This window comes from Triticum dicoccoides, chromosome 7B (genome assembly GCF_002162155.2).
Source record: "Triticum dicoccoides isolate Atlit2015 ecotype Zavitan chromosome 7B, WEW_v2.0, whole genome shotgun sequence".
Taxonomy (NCBI): Eukaryota; Viridiplantae; Streptophyta; class Magnoliopsida; order Poales; family Poaceae; genus Triticum; species Triticum dicoccoides.
In genome coordinates this window covers 275441880-275456577 of record NC_041393.1, presented here as the reverse complement: position 1 = coordinate 275456577, position 14698 = coordinate 275441880, and positions in this window count along the sequence as shown.

Below are 14698 nucleotides of genomic sequence, written 5' to 3'. Positions count from 1 at the left end.
TGACACCGACACCTATCATCTCTCTGCTTGTTTCAGGGTGATATGCCTGATGGCATGCACAAGTATGCTGAAGGCTGTGAGACAAACCCAACATATATTGCAGCAAAGAAGGCAAAACATCTTGAAGATAGCGAGACAACCCCAAAGTCTTGTCTTGATGCAGTGTTCAAGTTACTTGAGACTAGCAGTCAGACAAGCTCAAAGAATTCACTGTCTGAATCAATTTGACTTCTTCAGTCCCAAGTTCTAGCAGAAAGACATTCTACAACTCAACTTCGACTTGAAGTCCTATCTCTAAGAAAGATTGCAGAGAACGCCAATGAGAACCTCATTGCTAAACAGCTACAGCTGGAAGCTATGACCGACATGCTAGGCCGGTCTCACAGCCTTGCTCAGCAGCTTGCGCAGCAGTTCCCGCGCAAGGCTAACCTTTCTTGAACTGTCTTGGAAGTGGTCTCGGTTCAGTATTATTTTGTTACGCTGCAATGGTGCCCAGTTTTTGTAATCTGCTTCTTCGTTGCGCTTTACGATCACTGGTGGCGAACTTAGATGCCCAGTGGATGTAATATACCATAAATCATTTATTGTATAGTGTAGGTTTATTCTAAGTTACTATGTTGTAATTTCTTTATTGTATAGAGTAGGTTTGTTCTTAATTCCTACTAGTTACTGCCATCATTCGCGATCTGAAAAAAATCTGATGTAGTTGACCGGGCCGAAACATTTGCCTCTAACTGGCCTGTTTCTAGCGGGCCACAATTGGGCCGTCCTGCATCTTTCTTGGGCCCGAACAATTGGGGCCTTCACACTTTGCACCAGGCCCACAACTTACTCCAGCCTATATTCGGCCCAAATTTTAGTTGGGCCTTTTGTGGACCCAGCGCTTAGTTTGGACCAGGTGGCATTGGTCCATTAACAGGCTGAATATTCTACTGGCCTGTTACGGCCCAGAAGAAACCATGGGCCTTTAGCAGGCCCAAATGCATGTTGGGCCTCAATTTTCACTAGTCGTCGACGGGCCTTCAACTGGATGAAATGTAGGCCGAGCCTTTTTTGGCCCAGTTATATGACGGGCCGTTACTAGGGCAAAACATATCTCGGGCCTTAGTTGGCCCACTGATATCATGGGCCTTTAAGAGGCCAAAAGCTTAGTACAGGCATCAACAGGCCAAATTATACGACAGGCCTTTAACAGGCCCAAAGTCACGTTGGGCTGAACTATTGCCACATTTATCATGGGCCGTTAGTGGGTCGGATGTCGCGTCGGACCATATATGGCCCATGGGCAACACGGGCCATTCCCAGGCCGAAAGACACACCGGGCTGAAATGGGCCCATGCCTACATCGGGCCTCTAACAGGACGAAAGTCACTGGGCTGTAATTGGGGCCAAATATTTGGCGAACAATTAACGGGCCAGATCTGGCTTTGGGCTGTAAATGAGCCTTTATTAAACAAGTTGTTATTGGGCTGGCCCACTAGTACCTGACTAAGTACTATGGGCCTTTGACTGGGCCAGCCTTTTTAACCTAGATGGGCCTTTGTTGGGTCCTGCGACATGTCGACGTATCATAGGCATGTCTTCTCCAATGGACGGGTGACATATGGCCCACCGAGAAGCAGACACGTGTTTCCTCCAGCCAATGAGAATTTTACATGTGGAAAATCACCATTGGTCCGGGCTGTTAACAAGTTATCAGATCCAAAACCGGACCCGATAGCTTAACAGCGAGCCGTTACGGTGGATGCCACGTGTGGGTCACCCTTGACGAAAGCACTTCTATGACGCTCGATTTATCATCATGGAAGTGGACACTTCCGTGATGATAATTTTGGTAATGTCACGGAACACTTCTACGACAGCATAGGTATGACTATCTTGATTCTGTCATAAAATCGTCAAGGATGTACATGCATGACAAAAAATGTGACCTATTGTGACAAACACGTATCATCACGGAAGTGTTTTTTTTGTAGTGATGACTCCAGACGTATGACCCGGAGTGATGGTTCTCAAGAACTCAACTCCGTCTTACCCAATACTCATGTTCGCAAGCGTTAAAATGAGGTGCCTCATAACCCAACAATTACTTTTCCAAAGGCCGGTCTTTTTGGTCAACCTCTTAATCTTTTTGACTCAAACTATCAGGGAACTTCTCCATCATCTGGCAACTCTACAAGAACCCAAATGTCGGTCTTCAAGGTTGCCCATGGTAAGTATACCACCTTGTTTGTAAGTTATTTGTAACAATACATACTCATGATCTCTTGCATCTCTGCTATAGGGGCGTAGCCAAAGCCGGGAAAAAGTAGAAAGTGGGAGGGTCTTCAGAAGATCACAGAGCTGCTGAACCGGAAACACAGACAACTGAGGCCCCTGAAGTTTCAGTTCAAAATCCTGATGGCCCTATCAATGACCCTCCACCAACAAATTAACTCGTCAGCTCTTGAGTCAATGCATATTGAAAACAACCCAGGCGGCAACCATGAATTGCCTAGCCCCAAGCCACCAAGCCCTGCCAAGTTTACTGAAGAGATTCCTTCTGACAAGGCCGCTGAAGACGTTATCATCACTGGCGCAGGCTATAACGAGCCGGGGAATTCTACTATTTTGGCCAAACATAGTGCTAAAGATGAACCGCCAGCCGCATACAAGGGCAAATTGAAGCTGGATTTGCAGGACTATGCAAATTTTAACGCAGGAGAGCTGCACGCCGGCTACTTAAGCTGCCTGCACACAAGTCGTGACATGGAAGCCGACCCGGTCAATCTGACGAGGCAGAAATATGAGGTAAAAACTAAAGCCCTTTCCTCCTGTTTATATGCATATACTTATGTAGCCCCCAAGAGTCTATTTCTCCTAACAAGGATGAAAAGGGACTTCAAAAATGTGTAAAAAAATCAAACATGTAGCCCCCAAGGGCCGGCTTAATCTGACAAGGTAAGTCAGGTCTTCCATAACCTTCATCAAAGTCAAACATGTAACCCCCAAGGGCCGGCTTAGTCTGACAAGGTAAGCCGGGTCTTCAATTATCTTCAACAAAATCAAACATGTAGCCCCCAAGGGCCGGCTTAATCTGACAAGATAAGTCGGGTCTTCAATAATAAATGAAAATGACCTACATTAGCCCCCAAGTGCCGAGTATATTGCTTGCAATGTGTTCTGGGACTTAAATATCTATATGACATTGATGTTGCTTATTGTATAATAACCATTTCTTCAATACTATATTTTAGGAAGAGCTGATCACAAAAGAGTCACAGCTAAGTGACTTGAAGAAAAACATTGAACTTCAACAGGATGAAACTGCCAAGGCCGAGTCACGGCTGAAGGCTCCCTTAGAAGATTTTGAGAAGGCTAAAGCGAGTTTTGACACCGAAAGAACCACCTGGGAGGCTGATAAGGCTGCTCTGTAGCAGAGAGCCGAAGCTGCTGAAGCTGCACTTAAGCCGGTGACTGAAGAGTTAGCCGGCTTAAAGCAACACATTATTAAAATGGCATCCGCCATCTCTGGTAAGATTCATATCCAACTCATCAGTAGTTTCAGTATTTACTTCACTCGCTTGGTGACTTATAATATACAATGTTTGTAACCCGCCTGGCGACTCTTATGTCTCAACTGAACAGGCTCCAGAAGCGCCAGCCTTGGTGAAAGTATGCTGCTAAAATTAAAGGCAGTGTACTCATTGACCGAGCACCTATACACTGGGACTCTTCGCAGCCCCATCGCCCTGTTAGGTGGGAAAAAGCCTCCAACACTTCTCAAGACCGTACTAGAGCAGTTCTCAACAACACCGGCTCAAATCAAAGAGTGTCGATGTCAGCCGCCTGAGCTGGAGCTATCGTCGCTCTTGGTCGAGCTAAGGCATGGCAAGTAGAACTTTACCCGGAGGAGATAGCCATCGGATGCCCCGATTTTAAGGATGACGGGTCAACCTTTGAGGAACAAGATTTTAATAAGTTTGTGAGGGAGCTGCGGGCCGTGGTGTGAATCTGAAGCACTACACGCCGCTTACGATGATCAAAACAACAAAAATAAGCCGCCCACCCATGAAGTGATGAATCGTGTTCCCGCCAGGCGTAAGCACCTCTTTGCCCCTGACCTTGACTCTACTCCCATTATAAATGATGAAGCCATATTTGAGGCCTTAACCGGCATCGAATGGACATTGCTTGACCTCCAGATGGCCGAAGAAGAAGAGCCGGCATGGGATGACCCGGAATCGTCAACTCGGCAAGAAAGAAACCAATGACGAACAATGTGGCTCTCGGGCCAGGGTATAAGAGTGCCCTTTCAGAAAACACTTTGCTTCAAACTTGTGGGCTCATGATGGCCTTGTAATAGGCTAGGTTAAAACAATGATCCGCCATGTCATGCCTTCGTGCATGTTGATCTTATCTTTTGAAACACCAGTTTAATTTTTTATGATGACCTTGATCTTAATCATTCATACGAGCCATAACGGCACTCTTACTTGTGTGTAAAGCTCTGCATGTTCTGCCAAAAGAGGTTAAACATATACCCTGGCGACTTAACGTCAATAACCAGGGTCGGTGACAACCCAAAGATATATAGCCTAAGTGATTATGGATATAATAATCAAGGCCAGTCAAGTGAAACATATTGATGACTTGAAGTTAAAAAATTAGGGTGGGTTACCAAACCTCGAATGTTCATGTAACAATTGAAAAAAGACTATAGATTTGGATCATACTGACGGCTTAAACATCAATATTAGTGCGGGTAACAACCCAAAAGCCTGTAATTGCATGACCCCAATCGCTCAAACCAAAGCATAATGGCGACTTGAAGTCCATAGCCAGGGCGGGCTACTGATGCATCCATTTTGCATCATGCTTTTATATCAATATTTATTGCATTATGGGTTGTTATCACACGTTATATCACAATACTTATGCCAATTATCCCTTATTTTACAAGGTTTACATGAAGAGGGGGAATGCCGGCATTTGGAATTCTGGGCTGGAAAAGGAGCAAATATTAGTGACCTATTCTGCACACAACTCCAAAAGTCCTGAAACTCCACGGAAGTTATTTTAGGAATTAATAAAAAATACTGAGCGAAGAAAGTACCAGAGGGGGCCCACACCCTGGCCATGAGCGTGGGGGGCATGCCCTACCCCCATGGGCGCGCCCCCTGCCTCGTGGCCCCCATAGCGGTCCTTCGGTGGCCATCTTCTGCTATATGAAGTCTTTTACCCTAGAAAAAATCATAAGCAAGCTTTCAGGAAGAAACACCACCGCCACGAGGCGGAACCTTGGATGAACCAATCTAGGGCTCCGGCGGAGCTGTTCTGCCGGGGAAACATCCCTCCGGGAGGGGGAAATCATCACCATCATCATCACCATCGATCCTCTCATCGGGAGGGGTCAATCTCCATCAACATTTTCACCAACACCATCTCCTCTCAAACCCTAGTTTATCTCTTGTATCCAATCTTTGTCCCAAAACCTCAGATTGGTACCTGTGGGTTGCTAGTAGTGTATTACTCCTTGTAGTTGATGCTAGTTGGTTTATTCGGTGGAAGATCATATGTTCAGATCCTTTATGCATATTAATACCCCTCTGATTATGAACATGAATATGATTTGTGAGTAGTTACGTTTGTTCCTGAGGACATGGGAGAAGTCTTGCTATAAGTAGTCATGTGAATTTGGTATTCGTTCAATATTTTGATGAGATGTATGTTGTCTTTCCTCTAGTGGTGTTATGTGAACGTCGACTACATGACACGTCACCATTTTTTGGGCCTAGAGGAAGGCATTGGGAAGTAATAAGTAGATGATGGGTTGCTAGAGTGACAGAAGCTTAAACCCTAGTTTATGCGTTGCTTCGTAAGGGGCTGATTTGGATCCATATGTTTCATGTTATGGTTAGGTTTACCTTAATACTTCTTTTGTAGTTGCGGATGCTTGCAATAGGGGTTAATCATAAGTGGGATGCTTGTCCAAGAAACGGAAGTACCCAAGCACCGATTCACCCACATATCAAATTATCAAAGTAACGAACGCGAATCATATGAGCGTGATGAAAACTACCTTGACGATAATTCCCATGTGTCCTCGAGAGCGCTTTTCTCTATATAAGAGTTTGTCCAGGCTTGTCCTTTTCTACAAAAAGGATTGGGCCACCTTGTTATACCTTATTTACTCTTGTTACTTGTTACCCGTTACAAATTACCTAATGACAAAACTATCTGTTACCGATAATTTCAGTGCTTGCAGAGAATACCTTACTGAAAATCGCTTGTCATTTCTGTCTCCTCCTCGTCGGGTTCGACACTCTTACTTATCAAAAGGACTACGATAGATCCCCTACACTTTTTGGTCATCAAGACTCTTTTCTGGCGCCGTTGCCGGGGAGTGAAGCGCCTTTGGTGAGTGGAACTTGGTAAGGAAAAATTCATATAGTGTGCTGAAATTTACTGTCACTTGTTACTATAGAACATGATCCTTTGAGGGGCTTGTTCGGGGTATCTTCTCCCCGACCAGTAGAGCAAAGAGTTGCTCCTCAACCTAATGAGCCTACTGAAAATTTTTACTTTGAAATACCTTCGGGTATGATAGAGAAACTGCTAGCTAATCCTTTTACAGGAGATGGAACATTGCATCCCGATTTGCACCTAATCTATGTGGATGAAGTTTGTGGATTATTTAAGCTTGCAGGTATGCCCGAGGATGTTATCAAGAAGAAGGTCTTCCCTTTATATTTGAAGGGAGAGGCAATGACATGATTTAGGCTATGTGATGATATGGGATCATGGAACTACAACCGATTGAAATTGGAATTTCATCAGAAGTTTTATCCTATGCATCTTGTTCATCATGATCGTAATTATATATATAATTATTGGCCTCGTGAAGGAGAAAGCATCGCTCAAGCTTGCGGGAGGCTTAAGTCAATGTTATATTCATGACCCAATCTTGAGCTCTCAAGAGAAATGATTATTCAAAAAATTTATGCTCGGCTTTCTCTCAACAATCGCTCCATGCTCGATACTTCTTGTACTGGTTCTTTTAGGATGAAGACTATTGAATTCAGATGGGATTTATTGGAAAGAATTAAACGCAACTCTGGAGATTGGGATCTCGACGAAGGTAAGGAGTCAGGTATAACACCTAAGTTTGATTGTGTTAAATCTTTTATGAATACCGATGCTTTTTGTGGATTTAGCACTAAATATGGACTTGACTCTGAGATAGTAGCTTCTTTCTGTGAATCATTTGCTACTCATGTTGACCTCCCTAAGGATAAGTGGTTTAAATATAATCCTCCTATTGAAGTAAAAGTAGTTGCACATATTAAAATTGAAGAAAAGACTATCACTTATAATGATCCTATTGTTCCTACTTCCTATATTGAGAAACCACCTTTCCCTGTTAGGATAAAGGATCATGCTAAAGCTTCAACTGTGGTTCATAAGAGTAATACTAGAACACCTACACCACCTGAGAAAATTAAAGTTGAACCTAGTATTGCTATGGTTAAAGATCTCTTGGCTGATAATATTGATGGGCATGTTATTTACTTCTGTGATAAAGCTGCTAGAATTGCTAGACCAGATACTAAGAATAAACATAGACCTGTTGTAGGCATGCCTGTTATTTCTGTTAAAATAGAAGATCACTGTTATCATGGCTTATGTGATATGGGTGCTAGTGCAAGTGCAATACCTCATTCCTTATACAAAGAAATTAAGCATGATAGTGCACCTGCTGAGATAGAAGAAATTGATGATACAATTAAGCTTGCCAATAGAGATACTATTTCACCAGTTGGGATTGTTAGAGATGTTGAAGTTTTGTGTGGGAAAGTTAAATATCCTGCTGATTTTCTTGTTTTTGGTTCCCCACAAGATGACTTTTGTACCATTATATTTGGTAGACCCTTCTTGAATACTGTTAATGCTAGGATAGACTACAAAAAGGATGCTGTTACAATTGGTTTGGGGGATATGTCTCATGAGTTTAATTTTTCTAAATTTCGTCGACAACCCCACGATAAAGAATTGCCTAGTAAGGCTAAAATTATCGGTCTTGCTTCTATTGCCGTGCCTCCTAATGATCCTTTAGAAAAATATTCGCTAGACCATGAAAATGATATGTTTATGAATGAAAGAAGGGAAATAGATGAAGTATTCTTTAAAGAGGGACCTATTTTGAAACACAACTTGCCTGTTGAAATTCTAGGGGATCTTCCACCACCCAAGGGTGATCCCGTGTTTGAGCTTAAACCACTACCTGATACTCCTAAATATGCTTATCTTGATGAAAAGAAGATATATCCTATTATTACGAGTGCTAACCTTTCAGAGTAGGAAGAGGAGAAATTATTGAAAACTCTGAAGAAGCAATGTGCTGCTATTGGATATACTCTTGATGATCTTAAGGGCATTAGTCCCACTCTATGCCAACACAAAATAAAATTGGAGAAAGACGCCAAACTAGTTGTTGATCACCAACGACGGTTAAATCCAAAGATGAAAGAAGTGGTAAGAAAAGAAATACTAAAGCTCCTGGAGGCAGGTATAATCTATCCGGTTGCTGATAGTTAGTGGGTAAGTCATGTTCATTGTGTCCCTAAGAAGGGAGGTATTACTGTTGTTCCTAATGATAAAGATGAATTGATCCCGCAAAGAATTGTTACAGGTTATAGGATGGCAATTGATTTACGCAAATTAAATAAAGCCACTAAAAAGGATCATTACCCTTTGCCTTTTATTGATCAAATGCTAGAAAGATTATCCAAACATACACATTTTTGCTTTCTATATGGTTACTCTGGTTACTCTCAAATATCTGTGTCAAAAGAGGATCAAGAAAAGACCACTTTTACTTGCCCTTTCGGTACTTTTGCTTATAGATGTATGCATTTTGGTTTATGTAATGCACCTGCTACCTTTCAAAGATGCATCATGGCTATATTCTCTGACTTTTGTGAAAAGATTGTTGAGGTCTTCATGGATGATTTCTCTATTTATGGATCTTCTTTTGATGATTTCTTGAGCAATCTTGATCGAGTTTTGCAGAGATGTGAAGAAACTAATCTTGTCTTGAATTGGGAGAAGTGCCACTTTATGGTTAATGAAGGCATTGTCTTGGGTCATAAAATTTCTGAAAGAGGTATTGAAGTTGATAAAGCCAAAGTTGATGCTATTGAAAAGATGCCATGTCCTAGGGACATTAAAGGTATAAGAAGTTTTCTTGGTCATGCCGGTTTTTATACGAGGTTCATTAAAGACTTCTCAAAAATTTCTAGGTCTCTGCCTAATCTCTTACAAAAAGATATTACTTTTGTCTTCGATGATGATTGTGTAGAAGCATTTGAAATACTAAAGAAAGCTTTGAGTTCTGCACCTATTGTTCAGCCACCTGATTGGAATTTTTACCCTTTGAAATTATGTGCGATGCTAGTGATTATGCTGTAGGTGCTGTTCTTGGACAAAGATTTGATAAGAAACTAAATGTTATTCAATATGCTAGTAAAACTCTAGACAGTGCCCAGAGAAATTATGCTACTACTGAAAAAGAATTTTTAGCAGTTGTATTTGCTTGTGATAAGTTTAGACCTTATATTGTTGACTCTAAAGTAACTGTTCGCACTGATCATGCTGCTATTAAATATATTATGGAAAATAAAGATGCTAAACCTAGACTTATTAGATGGGTTCTCCTACTACAAGAATTTGATTTGCATATTATTGATTGAAAGGGAGCTGAGAACCCCGTTGCAGACAACTTATCTAGTTTAGAGAATGTTCTTGATGACCCACTACTTATTGATGATAGCTTCACAGACGAACAATTAGCTGTCATAAATGCTTCTCGTACTACTACATGGTATGCTGATTATGATAATTACATTGTTGCTAAATTTATACCACCTAGTTTCACGTACCAGCAAAAGAAAAAGTTTTTCTTTGATTTAAGACATTACTTCCGGGATGATCCACACATTTATAAAGAAGGAGTAGATGGTGTTATTAGACATTGTGTACCTGAGCATGAACAGGAACAGATCCTACGCAAGTGTCACTCCGAGGCTTATGGAGGACACTGATACGTCTCCAACGTATCTATAATTTTTTATTGTTCCATACTATTATATTAACTGTTTTGGATGTTTAATGGGCTTTACTATACACTTTCATATTATTTTTGGGACTAACCTATTAACCGGAGGCCCAACCCAAATTGTTGTTTTTTTGCCTATTTCAGTGTTTCGCAGAAAAGGAATATCAAGCGGAGTCCAAACGGAATGAAACCTTCGGTAGAGTTATTTTTGGAACAAACGCAATCCAGGAAACTTGGAGTAGACGTCAGGGAAGCAATGAGGTGGCCACGAGGGTCCAGGGCACGCCCTACCCACATGGGCATGCCCCCCACCCTTGTGGGCCCCTCGTGGCTCCCCTGACCGACTTCTTTCACCTATATATATCCATATACCCTGAAAACATCTAGGAGCACCATAGATCGGGAGTTCCGCCGCCGCAAGCCTCTGTAGCCACCAAAACCCTCTCGGGAGCCTGTTCTGGCACCCTACCTGAGGGGGAATCCATCACTGATGGCCATCTTCATCATCCCGATGCTCTCCATGACGAGGAGGGAGTAGTTCACCCTTAGGGCTGAGGGTATGTACCAGTAGCTATGTGTTTGATCTCTCTCTCTCTCTCTCTCTCTCTCTCTCGTGTTCTTGAGATCGTACGATCTTGATGTACCACAAGCTTTTCTATTATAGTTGGATCTTATGATGTTTCTCCCCCTCTACCTCTTGTAATGGATTGAGTTTTCCCTTTGAAGTTATCTTATCGGATTGATGTATGTCTTGCATGTGCTTATCTATGGTGACAATGGGATATCACGTGATCTACTTGATGTATGTTTTGGTGATCAACTTGCGGGTTCAGTGACCTTGTGAACTTATGCATAATGGTTTGGCACACGTTTTCGTCTTGACTCTCCGTTAGAAACTTTGGGGCACTCTTTGAAGTTCTTTGTGTTGGTTTGAATAGATGAATCTGAGATTGTGTGATGCATATCGTATAATCATACCCACGGATACTTGAGGTGACATTGGAGTATCTAGGTGACATTAGGGTTTTGGTTGATTTGTGTCTTAAGGTGTTATTCTAGTACAAACTCTATGATAGATCGAACGGAAAGAATAGCTTCGTGTTATTTTACTACGGACTCTTGAATAGATCGATCAGAAAGGATAACTTTGAGGTGGTTTTGTACCCTAGAATAATCTCTTCGTTTGTTCTCCGCTATTAGTGACTTTGGAGTGACTCTTTGTTTCATGTTGAGGGATATTTATATGATCCACTTATGTTATTATTGTTGACAGAACTTGCAATAGTGAAAGTATGAACCTTAGGCCTTGTTTCCTAGCATTGCAATACCGTTTACGCTCACTTTTACCACTTGTTACCTTACTGTTTTTATATTTTCAGATTACAAATACTCATATCTACCATCCATATTGCACTTGTATCACCATCTCTTCGCCGAACTAGTGCACCTATACAATTTACTATTGTATTGGGTGTGTTGGGGACACAAAAGACTCTTTGTTATTTGGTTGCAGGGTTGTTTGAGAGAGACCATCTTCATCCTACACCTCCCACAGATTGATAAACCTTAGGTCATCCACTTGAGGGAAATTTGCTACTGTCCTACAAACCTCTGCACTTGGAGGCCCTACAACGTCTACAAGGAGAAGGTTGTGTAGTAGACATCATACACCACGCTGGAGATAGAACTGCACATAAGGTATTGCAATCCGGCTTTTATTGGCCTACTCTCTTCAAGGATGCCCGTAAGTTTGTCTTGTCTTGCGATGAATGTCAAAGAATTGGTAATATTAGTAGACGTCAAGAAATGCCTATGAATTATTCTCTTGTTATTGAACCATTTGATGTTTGGGGCTTTGATTATATGGGACCGTTTCCTCCCTCTAATGGGTATACACATATTTTAGTTGTTGTTGATTACATTACTAAATGGGTAGAAGCTATTCCAACTAGTAGTGCTGATCATAACACCTCTATTAAGATGCTTAAAGAAGTTATTTTTCCGAGGTTTGGAGTCCCTAGATATTTAATGACTGATGGTGGTTCACATTTTATTCATGGTGCTTTTCATAAAATGCTTGCTAAGTATGATGTTAATCATAGAATTGCATCTCCATATCATGCACAGTCTAGTGGCCAAGTAGAACTGAGTAACAAAGAGCTTAAATTGATTTTGCAAAAGACTGTTAATAGATCTAGAAAGAATTGATCCAAGAAACTTGATGATGCATTATGGGCATATAGAATTGCATATAAAAATCATGTGGGTATGTCTCCATATAAAATGTTTTATGGAAAAGCATGTCACTTACCTCTTGAACTAGAACATAAGGCATATTGGGCCATTAAAGAGCTCAATTAAGATTTCAAACTTGCCGGTGAGAAGAGGTTATTTGACATTAGCTCACTTGATGAATGGAGAACTCAAGCCTATGAGAATGCCAAACTGTTTAAAGAAAAAGTTAAAAGATGGCATGACAAGAGGATACAAAAGTGTGAGTTTAATGTAGGTGGTTATGTGTTGCTTTTCAACTCTCATTTAAGATTTTTTGCAGGAAAACTCCTCTCTAAATGGGAAGGTCCTTACGTTATCGAGGAGGTCTATCATTCTGGTGCCATAAAAATTGACAACTTCAAAGGCACAAATCCGAAGGTGGTGAACGGTCAAAGGATCAAACATTATATCTCAGGTAATCCAATAAATGTTGAAACTAATGTTATTGAAACCGTGACCCCGGAGGAATACATAAGGGACACTTTCCAGGACGTTCCAGACTCCGAAAAGGAATAGGTATATGATACGGTAAGTAAACCGACTCCAAAACAGTTCTAGTGGCAATTTTTCTCCATTTTGGAATATTTAAGAAAATAGGAAAATAAGCAGTAGTCCAGGAAGGACATGAGGCGTCCACAAGGGTGGAGGGTGCGCCCCCTGCCTCATGGGCACCTCGTGTGCTCTCGGGACTCCGTTTTCTTGCACGATACTTCTTTTGGTCGGTAAAAATTCATTATATAATCTCCCGAAGGTTTTGACCACCGTACCACGACAAAATCCTCTGTTTTTGTTTTGAGTTGTTTCTGCCGCAGATTAGAGCAATATGTCGTCCCAGGATTCAGAGGGAGAAAGCTATGTGGCTGATTTCCTTGCAAACCCTAAGGTCTACGGGGACTTGGAGCATTATGGTTGGACCACTGAGGAAGAAGAAGACTAGGAGCCTAAGGGAAAGCAGGAGACGAGCTCAGATGAAGATGAAGTCCCATTACCTCAACCTGGGGACATGCATGTGGAGTTTAAAAAGTCAAGCCTCCCTGATAGAGCAAAGAAACCTAAGATCGAGTTTATCCCTTTTCGTCTCTTGCAGGAGAACAAACAGGAACTATGCAAAAGGATATTAAGCCTTGCGCAGGAGATCGATGATCTAAGGGAGCAAAATTCCATCCTTAAGCGCAAATTAAGGAAGAAGCCTACATCATCAACAATTCCATCATCATCACCTCCGAAGAAAGAGACATAATCACATGGGTATGGGCACTCCCCTTGGCAACTTCCAAGCTTGGGGGAGGTGCCCCGGTATTGTATCACCATCTCACTCCTATCTTTACCATTTTTCTTAGTTCGATCCTTTTAGTAATATCTTGATCTAGTAGAATAAAGTTTTTGTATGATTTAGTTTTGAAGTTTTGCCTTATGATCCTTCTATGTAATCGAGTCCATGAGATATATATAATAAAGATTAGTGTTGAGTCAAGGGCTTGATTATCTTGCTATGATCTTGAAGGAATAAAAGAAAAGGAAAGAACAAAAAGAAATAAAGAGATCATATTGATCTTATGGAGAGTAATGACTTCACATAAAGAGTATGATGAATAAAAGTTGTTGAGAGTTGGCAAACATAGTTTTGGTCATCGTTGCAATTAATAGGAAGTAATAAAGAAAGAGAGGTTTTCACATATAAATATACTATCTCGAACATCTTTTATGATTGTCAGCACTCATTAAAATATGACATGCTAAAGAGTTGATGTTGGACAAGGAAGACAACATAATGGGTTATGTTTTCTTATATCCGAAATAAAGTATATTGTCATGGATCATCCAACATTTTGAGCTTGCCATTCCCCCTCATGCTAGCCAAATTCTTTGCACCAAGTAGAGATACTACTTGTGCTTCCGGATATCCTTAAACCCAGTTTTTCCATGAGAGTCCACCATACCTACCTATGGATTGAGTAAGATCCTTCAAGTAAGTTGTCATTTTGCATACAATAAAAATTGCTCTCTAAATATGTATGACTTATTAGTGTGGAGAAAATAAGCTTTATACAATCTTGATATGGAAGCAATAAAAGCGACGGACTGCATAATGAAGGTTCATATCACAAGTGGCAATATAAAGTGACGTTCTTTTGCATTAAGATTTCGTGCATCCAACGATCAAAGCTCATGACAACCTCTGCTTCCCTCTGTGAAGGGCCTATCTTCTGTTCTTGTCTTATACATTATGCAAGAGTCATGGTGATCTTCACCTTTACTTTTTATATTTTATCCTTTGGCAAGCACATTGTGTTGGAAAGATCCTAATATATATATCCAATTGGATGT